The sequence below is a fragment of the Nomascus leucogenys genome, chromosome 8, assembly GCF_006542625.1.
Source record: "Nomascus leucogenys isolate Asia chromosome 8, Asia_NLE_v1, whole genome shotgun sequence".
Taxonomy (NCBI): domain Eukaryota; kingdom Metazoa; phylum Chordata; class Mammalia; order Primates; family Hylobatidae; genus Nomascus; species Nomascus leucogenys.
Window position 1 is genome coordinate 79,310,544 of NC_044388.1, and position 19,472 is coordinate 79,330,015.

The 19,472-nt window shown below is 42.8% G+C and overlaps 1 protein-coding gene across 2 annotated transcripts in view; it reads right to left on the reverse strand.

Moving 5' to 3' along the window:
* Window positions 1-19,472, reverse strand: part of RGP1 (RGP1 homolog, RAB6A GEF complex partner 1) — a 38,742-nt gene that overhangs the window by 1,451 nt on the left and 17,819 nt on the right. For both annotated transcript variants that reach the window (XR_004031389.1, XR_004031390.1), the window contains one exon: window positions 2,054-3,078. The gene's annotated coding sequence lies outside the window, so the exon portion shown is untranslated. The remainder of the gene's footprint in view (window positions 1-2,053; window positions 3,079-19,472) is intronic.

Sequence of the window (19,472 nt, forward strand, 5' to 3'; positions counted from 1 at the left end):
CTAAAAATAAATTTCAAAAGACAAAAGGGAAGTGGGAAGGAGTGGGGAGATAAAAGATAAATCCCCTAATGAGGTTTTTTATTAACACACAGTGAAAGGCTTTTGGTGTTTATTTTTTCATGTTTGAGGGGAAGCTGAAAATATTAGATAAATGAGACCTTCAGTTATGTATATATCCCACTATCCAAGCTTTCACTGCTCTCATTGATATGGGCAATAATATTTTGGCTGTATTTGGTGACCATGCTGCAATACATAGAAAACCTAGGAAATCTAGATTCTACTGGCCTAAGCAGCAACCAACTAGGGTCCAACTTTCTCTCTGTAGCACTGTCATGGCCTTCTTCTAATCCACAGACAGATACCAGCTACAATTTCTTCTGGATAGGGTCAGCCAACACCTTATTTCTTTTTTTTTTTTTTTCTTTTTTTGAGATGGAGTCTCACTCTGTTACCTAGGCTGGAATGCAGTGGCGCAATCTTGGCTCACTGCAACCTCCATCTCCCAGGTTCAAGTGATTCTCCTGCCTCAGCCTCCCAAGTAGCTGGGATTATAGGCGCCTGCCACCATGCCCAGCTAATTTTTGTTTTTAGTAGAGACAGGGTTTCATCATGTTGGCCGGCTGGTCCCGAACTCCTGACCTCAAGTGATCCACTCGCCTCAGATTCCCAAAGTGCTGGGATTACAGGCGTAAGCCACCACACCCGGCCCCAAACACTTTATTTCTGATCCAGAACTAAACTGCAGAGCATCAAATTGGCCAGCTGCTAGGATCTCCTATGGTTTCCAAGATGCCCTGTCCCTTCTTTAAAAGAAATCCTAATCCTGGTTACACTCAGGCCAAAGGTGCCTCAAGACCCTAGCTGAACTCTGCAACCACCATGGGATTCGGGCTCGTGCTAATTTTCATGATAGGCTCTGATGCCCCAAACTGACAGCATTAAACGTTTTATAACAAATCTATTTGTACAGCTGAATCTGGATCCTCAGGTTTGTTCTACACCAGATCATGCTTCCCAGGCCTACAGAATTCCAGAAAACAAAATATCTTCTCTGTTGGCCTGACTAGCAGAAACGGGCTTTGACTCCATGCAATTGTCCCCTGCACACAGACGGACAGGTCCAAGAGAACCTGCCAACAGGGGGCAGAGAACAGCCATAGAAAGGTAGATCAAATAAGGCAGGAAAGATACACTTCACAACACATCTCAATAGGAAAAGGAGAAAGTAATGTAGAAAAAGAAATGTAGTAAAGTATATAGAAAGCAAATAGAGACTTTATTCAAATTCTGCATTCTTTATTTTAGCCCCGTAAGAGAGAGACAGAATCCTGAAATCAGGTCAAACCTCCAGTTCCCCTCCAACTCCTACTTCCCTCTCAGCCACGCAGCAGTGCACAGTATGGTTGTAGATCTAAGATCCAGTTCATCTTCTCACAGATATTCAACAGCCTCAAAGGGCTGCTGTGGGCCAGGCATAGTGGCTCATGCCTGTAATCCCAGCACTTTGGGAGGCCAAGGCAGGCAGATCACCTGAGGTAAGGAGTTCAAGATCAGCCTGGCCAACATGGCAAAACCCCATCTCTACTAAAAATACAAAAATTATCTGGGCGTGGTGGCAGGCACCTGTAATCCCAGCTACTCAGGAGGCTGAGGCAGGAGAATCGCTTGAACCCGGGAGGTGGAGGTTGCAGTGAGCTGAGATCGCACCTTTGCACTCCAGCCTGGGGGAAAGAGCAGGTCTCTGTCTCAAAAAAAAATGGGGGCAGGGTTGGGCAATGCTGTGATTGTTTAAAGGGTCAAGGGTTTTTACTTTGAATTCATACATGTCTTTGTAAGTTCAAAATGTTTTCAAATCAGATCTCAGCTTCCAACTTACCTGAATAGATATATGTTTTAAAAGACAAACAGGTATCATATTCTAAGGGCCAGAAATATCAGCTTTGTGAAAATACAGTCCAAACAAGTCATTTTCCCATGGAAATTGTTTCATAGACAGCCAAAGACTCCTAAGAGAGGAATTTAAGAATTGTCAGGAGAAGCAACCACATACCTTGATTTCCTTGATGATTCAAGCTCCAGGTGAACCATGTTTCACCTGTCTGCTCCATCAGGGCCTGGACCAGCACCTCTGTGAGTGTCCAGGAAGGCCCCAGGTCTTCTCTGCTCTCTCACACTTGGCCCATCTTCCTAGGTACATAGATTGTTTCCGTATTTTCCTATTACCACCCTTCATCATTATTACCAACCCCAGTAGTTATTTACCACCCCTTGGGATCATCCGATAGCATGAAGTCTCAAATATAATATTCCCTGAAATAATCTCTTACCCACTCAATTTCAAATTCCACTTCTTCACAAAATTTTTCACTGAGGAAAAAGTGGCACGAGGCAAGTGGCAACAGGGAAAGGTGTCCCCTTGCCTTTTAAGTCCTGCTAACTCTACAAATATCTGGCATAAAAAGAGGCAAAGTAAACATAGTTGTCACCGCTTCTAGAGACTGGAAATGCACTAGTCACTATTTTAATCTTCTGCTCTGCTTAGAATTTTCTACAGAAGCCAAAGACTGGGAAGAAGAGGAGAAATCTGAAGCAAAAATGGACAAAACTGTACTGCAGTATGTCATGAAGAACAAAGAGAAGCTAAGCAGTGGCGACGTAAGATTGGTGGGCAGAGAGACTGAAAGCAAGAAGAACCATGAAGAGGTTCCTGGAGAAACCCAAGCCTGAAGTGTCTAATCTAGGATGGTGGGATAGTAATGGAGAGAGGAACAAATCTGAGGTAATTTGAGGGAAGAAACAACAGGATTTGGTGGCTGACTGGATATCCAAGACGAAAAACAATCAAAGGCAGGGGTCGCAAAGGCAAAGGTGGTCATGGGCCAGGCAGGAAATGTGAATGGGAGAAGCAGCTGGGTGGAGACTGGCAAGCCATGAACCCTGGCTCCATCTAAAGTGGATGTTGACCCTGGGATGGAGCCCAGAGTGGCCAGTTCTTACTCTGCGTTCTCTCTGGTTCTCTCCAGTCTCACTTCCCTCCAGTCCAGCCTCCACGATGTGTTCAGGTGCCAAAGTGACCTTTTGAAACAAAAACCTAATTATGTCACATCACTGCTTAAAATCTTTAAATGGTCCCCCTTGGAGGCTATGTTTTTCACACTGTTATTTTTAGCAGCAAAACCATTCCTTCAAATGAAAATGTACACGTAAAACAGAAAAAAAAAAAAAAAAAGAGCCCAGCTGCTCCAGATGAAACAGTGGGGGTGGGCCCAGAAACCCCTTGCCTTCACCTCATTCTCAAACAGAACCCCTGAGGCACCTTCAGGGAACCTCTGGGCAGCAGCCTTCAAACAGTAGTAGCACAAAAAGGCTTTCCAAGGACTATGTTTGTGCGGATGGCTTTAAGGGAATCCATCTCCAGACCCTGAACTTCCTTATGTACTCAGTCCCAAAACTGATCTGCCTGAGAATGACCTGTGCCCACAACAGTTGTGCTGACAACAACCCTCCCAGTTTACAACAGAAAGGCATGTCCCTCCCCCAAGCCAAATTTTATTATGATGAATTATTCTAGGGTGTAAAAACCTTTGGAGCACCAAGAAAAAGGGTATATAAATCAACTATTGGTCTAGGGAAACTTGTGAAGATGAATCAAAGTGCCTTAAATGAATGGGGCTTCCTGTCTTTCCCCACCATATCCATATTCTGTGAAGAGTAAAGCTTAGCATTAGAAATGGGGTGTTTTCAGCTGAGCGGGGTGGTGTGTGCCTATAGTTTCAGCTACGCGGAAGGCTAAGGCAGGAGGATCTGATGAGACTGGGAGTTCAAGTTCAGCCTGGGCAACATAGTGAGACCCTGTCTTCTATTTTAAAAACATATAGAGATAGGGCAGGGCACGGTGGCTCACACCTGTAATCCCAGCACTTTGGGAGGCTGAAGCGGGTGGATCAAGAGATCAGGAGTTCAAGACCAGCTTGGCCAAGAGACCAGCCTGGCCAATATGGTGAAACCCCATCTCTACTAAAAATACAAAAATTACCCAGGTGTGGTGTCAGGTGCCTGCAATCCCAGCTACTTGAGAGGCTGAGGGAGGAGGAGAATCACTTGAACCCAACAGGCGGAGGTTGCAGTGAGCCAAAATAGTGTCATTGCACTCCAGCCTGGGCGACAAGAGCAAAACTCTGTCTCTAAATAAATAAATAAACACCCCTATCTCTTACCACTTACAAAAGTCAACTCAAAATGGATTAAAGACTTAAATGTAAGGACTGGAAACCATGAAAGCATTAGAAAAAAATTCAGGAAAAACCCTTCATGACATTGGACTGGGCACAGGCAACCAAAGCAAAAATAGACAAACGGGATTGCATCAAATTAAAAAGCTTCTTCACAGCAAAGGAGACAGTCAACAAAATGAAGAGGCAAGCTACAGAATGGAAAACAATATTTGCAAACTATACATCTAAGGGGTTAATACCTAGACTATATAAGGAACTCAACAATTCAATAGCAAAAAAAAATCCCAAATAATATGATTTTTAAAATGGGTAAAATAGACATTTCTCAAAAGAAGACATACAAATGGCCAACAGGTATATGAAAAAATGCTCAAATCATCAGGGAAATGCAAATCAAAACCTCAATGAAATACCATCTCATCCCGGTTGGAATGGCTATTATCAAAAAGACAAAAAATAACAAATGCTCATGAGGATGTGAAGAAAGGAGAACTTTTATACTAGTGGGAACATAAATTAGTATAGCCATAATGAAAAACAGTATAGAGGTTTCTCAAAAAATTAAAAACAGAACTACCTTCTTATCCAGTAATCCCACTAGTGGGTATTTATGCAAAGGAAATGAAATCAGTATGTTGAAGAAATGTCTGCACTCCCATGTTTATTGCAGCTTTATTCACAGTAGCCAAGATACAGAATCAACCCAAGTGTCCCTCAACAGATGAATGGATAAAGATAATGTGGTATATCTACACACTGGAATACTATTCAGCCATAAAAAAAAGAATGAATTCCTGTCATTTGCAGCAACATAGATGAGCCTGGAGGACATTAGACCACCACAGGATCTCACTCATATGTGGAATCCAAAAAAAAAAAACAAACAAAAACTGATCTCTTAGAAGTACAGAGTGGAATAATCATTACCAGAGGTTGGGAAGCATAGGCAGGAGGTGTAGATGGGGTGAGGTGGGCCAACAAAGTTACAGATAGACAGGAGGAGTAAGTTCCAATGTTCCCTTGCACAGTAGGGTGACTTTGGTTAACAATATTATTGTATTTCTCAAAATAGCTAGAAGAGAGGATTTTGAATGTTCTTACCACAAAGAAATGATAAATTTTTGAGATACTAATTGCCTTAATTTGATAATTACACACTATACATGTATCAAAACATCACATTGTATTTCATAAGTATGTATAATTATTGTCAATTAAAAATAAAATAGAGAAAATTAAACTGAAAAGTTTTACAAGCCACAAAAATACTTCAGCTACATTGAATAAAATCCATGAATAAAAAAATTAAGGCCTGGGCGGGGTGGCTCACGCCTGTAATTCCAGCACTTTGGGAGGCTGAGGTGGGCGGATCACGAGGTCAGGAGATCGAGACCATCCTGGCTAACATGGTGAAACCATGTCTCTACTAAAAATACAGAAAATTAGCAGGGCATGGTGGTGGGCGCCTGTAGTCCCAGCTACTCAGGAGGCTGAGGCAGGAGAATGGCGTGAATCCGGGAGGCGGAGCTTGCAGTGAGCAGAGATTGAGCCACTGCACTCCAACCTGGGGGACAGAGTGAGACTCCATCTCAAAAAAAAAAAAAAGTAACTAGCCGGGCGTGGTGGCTCACGCCTGTAATCCCAGCACTTTGGGAGGCCAAGGTGGGTGGATTACCTGATGTCGGGAGTTAGAGACCAGCCTGACCAACATGGAGAAACCCCGTCTCTACTAATAATACAAAAATTAGCCAGGCGTGGTGGCGCATGCCTGTAATCCCAGCTACTCGGGAGGCTGAGGGATGAGAATAGCTTGAACCCGGGAGGCGGAGGTTGCAGTGAGCCGAGATCACACCATTGCACTCCAGCCTGGGCAACAGGAGTAAAACTCCGTCTCAAAAAAAAAAAAAAAAAAAAAAATGAAGTAACTTATTTCATAGTTGGTGTACTTTATTCAATAAAATAGTTAAAAGTCCGCTTTATGTGGCCTGGCGCGGTGGCTCACACCTGTAATTCCAGCACTTTGGCAGGTCTAGGATGGTGGATCACCTGAGGTCAGGAGTTTGAGACCAGCCTGACCAACATGGAGAAACCCCGTCTCTACTAAAACTACGAAAATTAGCCAGGCATGGTGGCACGCGCCTGTGATCCCAGCTACTCGGGAGGCTGAGGCAGGAGAATCACTTGATTCCAGGAGGCGGAGATTGCAGTGAGCCGAGGTCATGCCACTGCACTCCAGCCTGGGCAACAGAGCGAGACTCCGTCTCAAAAAACAAAAACAAAAACAAAAAACCTCGTAATAATAAAGTTCGATTTCAATTTAAAATTGTGTGAGTGGGTTATTATTTTAAGGAGCTCATGAACAAAAATGTTTGAGCGCTGCAACTCAAAATAACACTTTGAAAATCAGTGACGAAACGCTGACTCTTGATGCTACCAAACCTAAATCTTCCTTCTAACAATTATTTTCTAATGGCACCTTTACCAACTTAAAACAAAATGCATAGATAATACAACCTCTCTCTACACATAATTTCAAAACATCAATAAAATGTCCTAACTGTAATATAGAAGAGAAATAATAGCCGGGCATGTTGGCAGGCGCCTGTAATCTCAGCTACTCAGGAGGCTGAGGCACAAGAATCCCTTGAACCTGGGAGGCGGAGGTTGCAGTGAGCCGAGATCACGCCACTGCACTCCAGCCTGGGCAACAGAGTGAGATGCTATCTCAAAAAAATAAAACGAGAGAAATAAAAGACAATAACTTATTTTAAAAACAGGTATTTCAATATGTAAATGGTTGGATATAACTGTGATAGAACACCAAAGGAGGCACTCAGCTCATTGTAATTAGATGATTCCCTCTAATTACAAGGAATGAATAAATTTTGATTTAAAGATCAGAAGCCACTCCATAAAGAAAGATACTGGATTAAACACCAGTGTTAGGATAAGCAATAACAGACCAGATGTATTTATATATAACACCCTGCACAACTGTTTGGTGGAATATTTGAAGACTGTGCAGAACTCAGGATATCTAAATCATGCCGAATTCAGGACATTTATTTGACACCTAAAAGGTATTGCCAGTGTCAAGGTACAAGGATTAACAACCAAAACAAAGTAAAATTTCTTCGCTCATGGAATACATTCTGAATTATGTGGAACTGTCCTCACATTGCAGAGTCTAACATCTGTGGCCTCCAACTATTACAGTGCAAGTAGCACCCACTCTCATCACTATAGCAACCAAGAAAATGCCCCCTTCCCCCCCACCCCTCCCACCTGCCCTCCACCCCCTCCCCCCACCCCCACTACCTCCTGCGCACCCACCATCTGCCAAAATGCCCCTCCAGGAAAAGTACTACTGCTGTTCAGAGCCACTAGCCTGCAGGATGGAGAACAAGAATCTCAGCCCACCAGGTGGTCCTGGCTCCATCTTCCCCTCCAGCCTCCTCTGCAGACACATATGCCTTCTAAACATATAGAACTATCTATAGTCCTCTAAGTGGGCCATGTTATTCCATGCCCATGGGTTTTCTGTCAGCCTGAAATGTTTTCTCTTCCCTTGAGTTCTAATTACTCTTCTTTGAGGCTTACTCAGGCCACTTTTCAATTTAATTTAATACATTGGTTTTAAAGTAGATACTTTCTACCCCATTAGATTGTGTATTCCATGAGAAGGAATTTTATCGTCCTTAATCTTTGTACCTCACATTGGCAGTACATTCTAGAATTCAAATAAATGTTTTCTCAATGGATATATGAGTATGGATGAAGGGATTCAATTTATTTTTATTATTTATTTATATTTTGAGATGGAGTCTCACTCTGTCACCCAGGCTGGAGTGTAGTGGCGCCACCTCGGCTCACTGCAACCTCCATCCCCTGAGACTCAAGCAATCCTCCCACTTCAGCCTCCCAAATAGCTGGGACCCCAGATGCACACCACCATGCCTGGTTGGTTGTTTTTTGTTGTTGTTTGTTTGTTTTGTATTTTTGGTAGATGGAGTTTCACCATGTTGCCCAGGCTGATCTTGAACTCCTGAGCTCAAGTGATCCACCCTCCTCAGCCTCCCAAATTGCTGGGATCACAGGTGTGAGCCACTGCGCCCAGCCAGGGATTCACTTTAAAAGAAAAAGAAATTCCTCTGAGACTGCAGGGAAAGTTGGGACAATGGATTCAGGGATAGATTTCATGATGGATAAATTTAACTTATCTGTTGAGCACTGAGCTTGGTCAGGTATAAACATAACCTGCCACCCATCACAGTCTTCATCTGTGCCATGACAAATGTCTCTTTTGTACCTCTTCACAACATCATGGTCAGAGTCCATAATACTCTGCTCCCTTTTGGTTATTTAAAGACTCAGTCCAATATGGCTTAAAACTCCAGTCTCAGGTCCAATGCAGAACTCATCTTAAGCCATGGCTTAAGGAACCTGCAGTGGAGAGGAGAATATGATCCCTTCTATTGATTCTGCTCCTCCTCTTCTACTTCTCTGGAAGGTTCTCTAGAAGGGTTTTAGCTCCCTGGTGGTTGAGAACTAGGAGGAGGGCAGGGAGGAAAAGAACAACTCTCTTTTTATTTAACGAGGTAGTTATCACAAACCACTGTTTGCTGACAGGCCATGCCAACCTGTTGTTTGGCAGATGTCAAAATGCTATCTTTCTTGGGCACGGTGGCTCATGCCTGTAATCTCAAGGCACTGGAAGGCTGAGGCAGGAGGATCACTTGAGCCCAGGAGTTTGAGACCAGCCTGGGCAACACAGGGAGACCCTGTCTCTAAAAAAATCTTTTTTAAATTAGCCAAATGTGGTGGCACATACCTGCAGTCCCAGATACTTGGGAGGCTGAGGCAGGAGGATCACTTGTGCCCAAGAGATTCAGGCTGCAATGAGCCATGATCACAACACTATACTCCAGCCTGGGCAACAGACCCCATCTTAAAAAAAAAGATGCTGGCTCTCTTATGAGACAGTTATGTGAGTTCTTTAGAAGGTCCTGCTGGGCCTCTCCACTGAGTTGTGCCCTAATGCAGACAATCCTGATCCAAGCCATCTCTTTAACCCTCCTAACTTCTGTTCAGCAGGCAGCCTTTTGGATGGGTTACCAGCATGATGGCTCAAGCCCGCGATCTTCCTCAGTGTCCCTTTGATCACAGAAACTCACATACCCTTGCTAAGCCAAACAGAATGAATGCAGACTATTCCACTACTATCCCCTCACTCTGCCCTTCCTCCTTTCTCTAATTGCCTTTCCTCTTCTCAGATTGGTGCAGAGCTGAACAAATCCACTGTCTAAACAGATAGTTTAACCAAGGAATGAGAAATCAATCTCTCTTTCATGCAGATCTTTTTCACACTCCCTTGCTTACTTTAAGGGGGGAAAGGAGGGAAAAGTACTCCCTGCTAGGCTCATGACAGCCTCCCTTCAGTCATCTTTTATCTTATATAGCCTGGGAATGGAGGTGGGGTGGTAAGGTATCGGTTGGCTGGAAATTGCAGGGCCACTTCTGCTACCTCTTTGTAAGCCCTGGAGAGGAGCTCTGACTCCAATTATTAGCAACTCTCTCTAGAACGTGCAGTGTTTAGTCCTCTTTGTCCCAGCTTTGGACCCTACTCACCAATTCCAGGGCAATAGAAAAAAACCTTACTCAACATCCTCTATAATATATTGAAATGAAGGGAAGGTTATATGAAATAAGGAGCTCAACTGCATTCCTCAATGGGGAAGCAAAGTCATCTTTTGAGTGACAGAAGGAACCAGGAGTTTGAAGGTTCAGGCAGAATAAAGAAGACAGAGATAGACTGGAGATAGAACATCAGATGAAAGCCATGTATACTTCCTTTTCCCCATTAAAATATAAAAAGCACATATAAATATTATTCCACAACGTTTTACATATCATTTCATGTGCACGTGGATCTAGGAGCTAAAGGATCCCAGATTAACAAGCCTTGGGCTTAAGAGAAAGCAAACAGGAAGGCGAATGTGCATTATTTGTGCATTTGAGAGGAGGGAGTGGGTATGTAGGCAGGCAAAGCAAATGCACAGAAGGAAGGCTGGACATTTAGGGACTTGCATCCACCCAGAAGCCATCCATGTCAGACACCAGTTTGACATGTCATATTATATTCCAAAGTATTCCGACTGCTTGAACACTTTTGAATATTCAGCTTATTTTTCAGTATAATGTTGTGATACACCCTTCTACAAAGTTAATATGATTAGTAATTGAGGGACTTTAGAGAGGGGGCCAGAAATATAATTATGCCTTAAAACATAGCTTTTGGACTGGAAACCGTTAACACAGAATAACTCCCTGAGGGGGAACAAGGTATCTAAAGGGCAAGATGAAAGAGAGAGTTTTTTCATTATTTATCATTTTGTATACGTTTTTTTTTTTTTGAGACAGAGTTTCGCTCTTGTTGCCCAGGCTGTAGTGCAATGGCGCAATCTTGGCTCACTGCAACCTCCGCCTCCCGGGTTCAAGTGATTCTCCTGCCTTAGCCTCCCGAGTAGCTGGGATCACAGGCATGCACCACCACGCCTGGCCAATTTTTTTGTATTTTTAGTAGAGATGGGGTTTCTCCATGTCGATCAGGCTGGTCTCGAACTCCTGACCTCAGGTGATCCACCCACCTCGGTTTCCCAAAGTGCTGGGATTACAGGCGTGAGCCACCACGCCCAGCCCATTTTGTATATCTTTAATTTTGTGACAGGTGTGCAAGTATGACCTATTCAAAATTTTTAATTAAAAATGAAACTTAATCATAAACAAGAAAGCATAAAAATATGTCATTGATATGGGGTGCTTGATATCTTGAGTGTTTTAAAGGATGGCAATGGGACCTCAAAGGGAAAAATGGGATTTCTTTTAATAGATAAACACACATGGTGAATCCCTCATAGCTATAGCAAGGAGATTAAAAACATCAAAGAGCAGAACGGTAGCATCAGAGCTAAGGGGGCTTTTCTGAAAACCAGCCATTTGGAACCAAAAGATAAAGTATTACAGAAAGTATAATCCAAGATCAGTAGGTCTGAAGAAGAAGAGTTAGAACTAGAACATCTTACAAGAAACAAGTACCAGGCTGGGTGCGTTGGCTCACACCTGTAATCCTAGCACTTTGGGAGACCAAGATGGAAGGATCGTTTGAGGCCAAAGTTTGAAACCAGCCTGGTCAACATAGCAAGGCCCTATCTCTCTCTCTCTCTCTCTCTCTGTATATATATATATATATATATATATATATATATACACACACACACACATATACATATATAAATATATATAAATATATATACATATATAAATATATAAATATATATACATATATAAATATATAAATATATATATAAATATATATATACAAATATATATATATATAAAAGAAACAAGTACAAAAAAAAACCACACAAAACATGATTTAGGCCTGGCGCAGTGGCTCACGCCTATAATCCCAGCACTTTGGGAGGCCGAAGCAGGTGGATTATGAGGTCAGGAGATCGAGACCATCCTGGCTAACACGGTGAAACCTTGTCTCTACTAAAAATACAAAAAATTAGCCAGGCATGGTGGCGGGCACCTGTAGTCCCAGCTACTGGGGAGGCTGAGGCAGGAGAATGGTGTGAACCCGGGAGGCGGAGCTTGCAGTGAGTCGAGATCGCGCCAGTGCACTCTAGCCTGGGCAACAGAGCAAGACTCCGTCTCAAAAAAAAAAAAAAAAAAACCAAAACAACAACAAAAAAAAACCTGATTTAGATAACTTCATGTATAATGTCATAAAAACAAAGCTAAGATTGTTTGGGGTATCTCTGGCCCAAGAATAAATTCAATTATTTTGATTTTCCACAAAGGAAATCTTTTTTTTTTTTTTTTCTTGAGACGGAGTCTCGCTCTGTCGCCCAGGCTGGAGTGCCGTGGCGCGATCTCGGCTCGCTGCAAGCTCCGCCTCCCGGGTTCAAGCGATTCTCCTGCCTCAGCCTCCCGAGTAGCTGGGACTACAGGCGTCCACCACCACGCCCAGCTAATTTTTTGTATTTTTAGTAGAGATGGGGTTTCACCATGTTAGCCAGGATGGTCTCGATCTCCTGACCTCGTGATCCACCTGCCTCAGCCTCCCAAGTGCTGGGATTACAGGCGTGAGCCACGGCGCCCCACCGCGCCCAGCCAACTACTTCCATGTTTTTAAAAACACATCAACATCCTTTCCTCCAAATCTATTTAGTACCGCTGCTTTGCTGGGCCCCTAAAGGCACACACTTAGTCTGCCTACTGGGTCATCCAGCGAAAGCCCTGTGCAGCCTGCCCTGACCAGAGCTGAGCACAGTCAGTCTCTTAGGGAGGGAGGCGTTTGCTGCCATGGGAGAGCAAGGTGCTGAGGCTGAGTCTCCTGAGGACCCAGGAGTGGTAGAACTGGGGTATGACCCCTTCAGAGTCCCATGTACATTCAGCCCAAACCAGAATAACCCAGATTAACCATTCACTTCATTCAACCAACTTATAATAATTTTTGACTGTTTTAATGAAATTTATCATCAAAGAACAAAGTTTTTGCACCAATACACATTTTTTTTAAGTGGCTATAAAACTGAAATAACAATGGACTATTTTTTCACATATAAAAGATCTTCAGAAATAATAATACGGGCCAGTTGTTGTGGCTCACACCTGCAACCCCAACACTGGGAGTCCAAGGCAGGAGGATTGCTTGAGCCCAAGAGTTCAAGACCAGCCTGGGCAACATAGCAAGACCCCGTCTCTTTTATTTATTTTAAAAATTAAATAAATAAATAATTTTTAAAAAGAAACCTGGGGCTGGGCTCGGTGGCTCATGCCTGTAATCCCAGCATTTTGGGAGGCCAAGGTGGGTGGATCATCTGAGGTCAGGAATTCGAGACCAGCCTGGCCAACATGGTGAAACCTCATCTCTACTAAAAACACAAAAATTAGCCAGGCCTAGTGGCACACGCCTGTAGTCGCAGCTACTTGGGAGGCTGTGGCAGGAGAATTGCTTGAATCCAGGAGGCAGAGGTTGCAGTGAGCCAAGATAGCACCAGTGCATTCCAGCCTGGGTGACAGAGGAAGCCTCCATCTCAAAAAGAAAGAAAAAGGAAACCTGCAACAGTATAAATCAAAATGTTAAGAGTGACTGTCTCTTTAGGAATAGTATGTGTTAGAATTTATATATATATATATATATATATATATATATACATATTATATACATATATATGTATATTTATATATGTATATTATATATATATTTATATATATATATATATTTCTTTTCTTTTCTTTTCTTTCTTTTTACTTAAGACAGGGTCTCACTCTGTCACCCAGGCTGAGGGGCAGTAGTGCGATCTCGGCTCACCACAGGCTCAACCTCCTGGGCTCAAGCAATCCTCCTGCCTCAGCCTCCCGAGTAGCTGGGACTATAGGCATTCACCACCACACCAGATTATCTGTTTTTTATTTTTCGTAGAGACAAGGTCTCACTATGTTGCCCAGGCTAGTCTTGAACTCCTGGGCTCAAGTGATCCTCCCGACTGAGCCTCCCAAAGTGCTGGGATTACAGGTGTGAGCCACCGTGCCTGGCTGTATTTTTCAATAATTATGTATTACTTGTGTAATAAGAAGCTATATATGCGGTTTTTTTAAAGATACCACAAGGATAAAAGCATACCAAAGGACTTTTTGTAAATGTCACTGAAAAAAGTCTGTAGTCTCTACTTAACAAATACACCAGTAAAGTTTGCGAGTTTTATGTATAAATTACCAGCATATTTGTTTATAAAGACATATTACTTTAAAACACAACTTTATAGCTCTTTTATACAACCCCACCACAGTTAGTATGCAGCTCAAAAAATATTTGTTGAATAGAATTGAGTAGTCTAGTGTAAAATTTTTACAAATGATCTGGATGAAGAAGAATACAGTGGAGTTCTTAGTTTGCATATGACAGTAAGTTCCTCCAGTTACACATCAGTCACACTTGATGTTACTGTCATCTACTTAAAACTCTTACCATGGTTTCTATAATAGCTCATACTCATAGTCATCCTTCCATCTCAATATCCAGCTGATGTCTCCCCATGACGAAGATCCTCTTCTTCCTCTGAGCTTGAAGCTCCCTATCTCCAGGCTCTAGTCCTCAGATTTCTGCATTCTTCTTTCCACACTCATTTCCTTGGTGAGTTAATCCATAACCATGCCATCACCTGTCACCTTGATGCATATAACTGACAGTAGAAAATGACCTTATTTCACTGGGTGTGAGCATACGTGTCATTGTTGCTACATATGTAAGGTATCTCGATATTGCACAACAGTAATTAATAGAATTTTGTAGTACAACTCCCCAAGGAAAAGATTGCTTGGAAGATTTGAGGAAGAGTTGTTGCCACAAATGGCAACTCCTGCCTCCCCTCCCCCAAAAGCAAACCAAATAAAAATAATACATAAATAGAAAAAAAGTGAGCAAAGCACGTGTTTAAAATTCTCAGGTTTATGGTGTTATACCTTGTTTGGGGAAGGAAGGAAGAAACTATGTAAATGCAATAATTGGCCAACGGAAGGTAGAGAAAAAAGGTCTTAGAGTCTACATTTTTAAAACTCGCTTACATGAACAAAGTACACATTTTTATCAATCACATCTTTGTTTTTTAATTTTTCTGGCAGTTAGTCCCAGCCAGCTGATCAGATTACTCTTGTGTACTCAGCTTTAAGGCAAACCTAACTGCCTCCCTTCTCTTCCAATCAGATTTCTCCCCTTAAGCTTCTCCTACATAGAAATTACAAGCCACCACTTAAACCCAGGGTATGTTAAATTTAGGTCCTGAAATAAGCTAAGAGCTAGCCTCAGACCCAATTCACAGAACACAGAGATTATAGATTTTTGGAATTAGAAGACAGCAATTTTGGGCTAATTTTTCATCAATCTTCACTGAAGGGTAGAACTACTAACCTTAACATCTAGCTAATAAATATATTTCAGACAAGTAAAACAGGAGAGAAGGAGACGGTTAAGGAGAACGAACTTCCAAGACTCAGAACCACTAACACCTCCGGAAGGGCTAAAGGAAGCATCTAATCGTATCTAGGCCAATAAAGCTGGCTGTGCTCCGGGGTGACTGCTTTTTAGGACGGTGCGTAAGGACACAGGTTCCGGGACTTGCCAGCCAAGCAGAGGGGTTACTATAAATATTTGTTATGGAAGTTGTTCCTCAGAAAAGGAGTGCTAGCCAAACTAAACTAAGATCAAGAGCCAAGGAGAATCAACTGGGCTAGAGAATCAGAGGGGCAAAGATAGACGCAAAGACAGAAAAAAAAGTAAGGTCAGCTTCTAGAAAGTGATAAGAGGGCAACAAAATTAATAGGATGCTTCAGATCCAGAGACTGAAATTCACTCTGATCCTACCAAACCTCACCAGGTTAAAGGTTTACCTTGAAGGTATAATACACCTGTGTGAGCACCTGCTCTTTCCTCTGAACCCCTGCTACTTCCTGGAGTTCAGGTTTTCTTCCGAATTGACAGGCAGAAGGCTGCTGTGTTTATTAGGGAGATGCTTAGCGGAGGCTGGGAGCTCCAGGTGTGCTCCTCTGATCCTCTGTAGCCTACTCACTCATTCAATTATTATAAGTAACCTGAGCATCTCCAGTAGTGCAGCCAGACACTCTGACACTCCCCTACAGCTGACTGTAGTGGTACACCCTCCGTGACACCACACTGTCCAGGCTTCTTCCAACCAGCTAGCAGCTCTTTCTCAGTCTCTTACCGACTCTTCCTTCTCTACCTGCCCCTGGATTGATAGATGATCCTCAGGGATCTATTCTAGGTTTTGTTTTCCACTCAACTCTCTCTCTCTCTCTCCCTCTGTCTCTCTCTCTCTCTCTCTCTCTATGGTAATACCTATGCCCATTGCTCCAGTAACCAACTTCTATGTGCCAAGAATGAATTGCTAGTCCATTTCTATCAGCTTTCAAATCATATATCTAATTGCCCACAGGATATCTTCACTTGATGGTCTTGTAAGAACTTTGAACTCAACATCCAAACAAGACACATGATTTCCCTCCAAAATATCTTCCCACCCAATGTTCTCCTACTCAGCAAAGGACATATCATCCACACAGGTGCTCAACAAAAAACCTCAGTTATCCTTGAATTCTCCAGCTCCCTCACTACTCTCCACATCTAAGCCTTGCTGAACATACCTCCAAAATATGCCCCAAATCTATCTTCTCTACCTACCTCTACCCTATGCAGTTCAAACCACCATCATCCTTCACCTGGACTAATTAACAATCCCTTAACTTGTCTCCCAGCATCTAGTGTTGATCCACTCCAATCCACACTATAAAACATTCAAAATGCAGTGCTGGTAAGAATCTTAGGCAGAGAAACTGAAGCAGTCCCTTCCCCCAGGTTTGGCAGTGAAGGAGCTGAAATGAACCAGACATGCAGATTTGAACTATATTAAAATTTTTTAAATTCTTTTTTTTTAAAATGCAGTGCTGGCAAAGTCAATCCTCTGCATAAAACTCTTGAATAGCTTCCCATTGTGCTTAGGATGAAATACAAACAATTGATCCTGAATTTCAAGGTGCCCCATGGTCAGGTCCCTGCCTCTTCAGCCTCATCTCACATCACATCCCTCTTCTTCACCCTCTACACTCTAGACACACTGAACTTTTGTTCCTTTAATCTCTGTCTTCTTTGCACATGTTGTTCCTTCTGCCTGAAACTTTCTTCTGACTTTTCATTTGATTACCTCAAAATCATTATTAGATCACAGCACAAACCTTCCTACTTCCTTTACAAACTATGTTCCCCCAAAAATGTGCACTCCAATTCAAGACTCTGTATTTTCTCAGTAATATTTCTGAAGCTTAATATTGTTCAAACTTCATTGTATTCATGTGTGTTTATTCCCTTATCTCTACAAAATACTGTGTCCTCAGTGCCTAGCACAGTATATGGCATAACAGACTCAATAACCGAATGAGTGAATGAGAAAAAAAAATGAATGACAAAATCAGGGTGGGTTGAGCTCCTCAGGGTGAGGAGAGATAACAGGTGGATGCTGATGGAAACAGCATCAAGGACAACAAGACAAGAACCTGTCCTCCCAAGTTTGACAGGGCCAGGTACAGTAGAAGTGTTTCAACCACATGGTTCTTTCTTCCTTGGCAATGGGTGCAGCCAGGGCTGTGACACTGGTGGTGCTGAGGCAGGTACACATGGGTACGCAGTGCCCCTGCAGCTGTGTGCATGCACCTAGCCCCTGCTCAGCTAGGCCGCTTGCTACCTAACTTATCTCAAATGGGCCCAATCAGTCCCTCTTGGACACAATAAACAGGCCTGCCTCATTCCACATTCAGTCCTGCCTCACTTTATCGAAAGTGGTGGGTGAGCTGAGGGCAGCCTCTACTCACATGAAGATCTTGTGCATCTTTACAGTTGCCTACATTGTCCCTCATAAGCCCCCAAACCAGTTTAACATAGTCCTATCTGATCATTTAATGTCTTTTTAGGTACTGCTCAGACTCTCTTGAATAAAAACTGCTCAGTCTCTCAGATAGCAACCCCTCTCCTGCTTATCTACCTGAGATGGATTTGGATATATCAGGGGAAGGGGACTTCATAGCAGCAGGAAAAAGTTGCAACCCTTGAGGAAGTGCTCCTCCAGCTTCTTAACATCTCCAGGCCAATGTTCCTTTGCCCCTGTTTGCTGCTTACTCTGCTGGCAACCAGGGTCCAGCTCTGTTGTAGTATAACTCCAGGGTCTCTCTCAGCCTGGAGATAGCCTGAGTGGTACCCTCTGGCAGAATAAATTGCACCGTCTTCCCCGGCACTATTTTTTCTGAGTGTGGTTGTGATACCTATTGCACCCCTCAGATGCATGCAACAGAAACCCTTCATAGTCTCTGTGCCAAGGGCTTCCCTGTTGCACACAGGGAATGCCCCACATCTTGACCTCCAGGGTCAGACATCTCCATAAAGTCTCACTGATTTCTCTTTCAAAATAACCTCTCCACGGCCAGGCACAGTGGCTCACATCTGTAATCCCTGAATGCTGGGAGGCCAAGGTAGGCGGATCGCTTGAGCTCAGGAGTTCAAGACCAGCCTGGGCATCATGGTGAAACCTCATCTCTACAAAAAAGACAAAAATTAGCCAGGAGTGGTGGCACATGCTTGTGGTCCCAGCTACTCAGGAGGGTGAGGTGGGAGGATGCAGTGAGCCACTGCACTCCAACTTGGGCGACAGAGCCAGACCTTGTCTTAAAAAAAAAAAAAATATGGCCAGGCACAGTGGCTCATGCCTGTAACCCCAGCAATTTGGGAGGCTGAGGCAGGCGGATCACCTGAGATCAGGAATTGGAGACCAGTCTGGCCAACATAGCGAAACCCTGTAACTACTAAAAATACAAAAACTTAGCTGGGTGTCACGGTGGGCACCTGTAATCCCAGCTACTCAGGCTGAGGCACAAGAATCACTTGAACCTGGGAGGCGGAGGTTGCAGTGAGCTGAGATCGTACCACTGCACTCCAGCCTGGGCGACAGAGTGCAAAACAACAACAACAACAAATGTCAATTTAATGTCTACATTTCTTTTCCTATTATCTAGTTCTAGTCTTATCAGGCTATGTCCAGGCTCAGCAAGAAAGAATGCCATGATGAATTTAATGATGTCTGCTATGGATAGATGATAAAGGAATCAAGCCATGAATAACGTATTTGCTGATGTAATATTTTTTCTTAAATCCATCAATATAAATTAATCTGCCCTCTTTATTTGTATCTACTGAAATCCTACTCATCATCCAAGACTAGATCATGGAGCTCATCCTGCTCTGATTTAACACTATTTATTATTTGGCTATTTAATATTGGTATTAGTTTATAAATGTTAATAGTAAATAGAACTTATTTTTGATACTTGAAGTGGCTTGAAGAATGGTGGTATCATTAACACAAAAAGTATGACTCATTTTAAGGAACACATGAATGGCTAATTATAGAAGGTATCTGGTCCTCTGGCTGTCAGAAAAGAGATCTAAGAGTTCTCTAAATGTAGTATTAATGAACTCTTTTGGCAAAAAAAAAAAACCCAATTTGCTTAAACCAAAGAAAACAGCATTAAGTCTGGTCATTACACCTCAACAGTAACAGGAACATGAGATCATTTGATATGATTCTGCATCCAGTACTGCTCTAT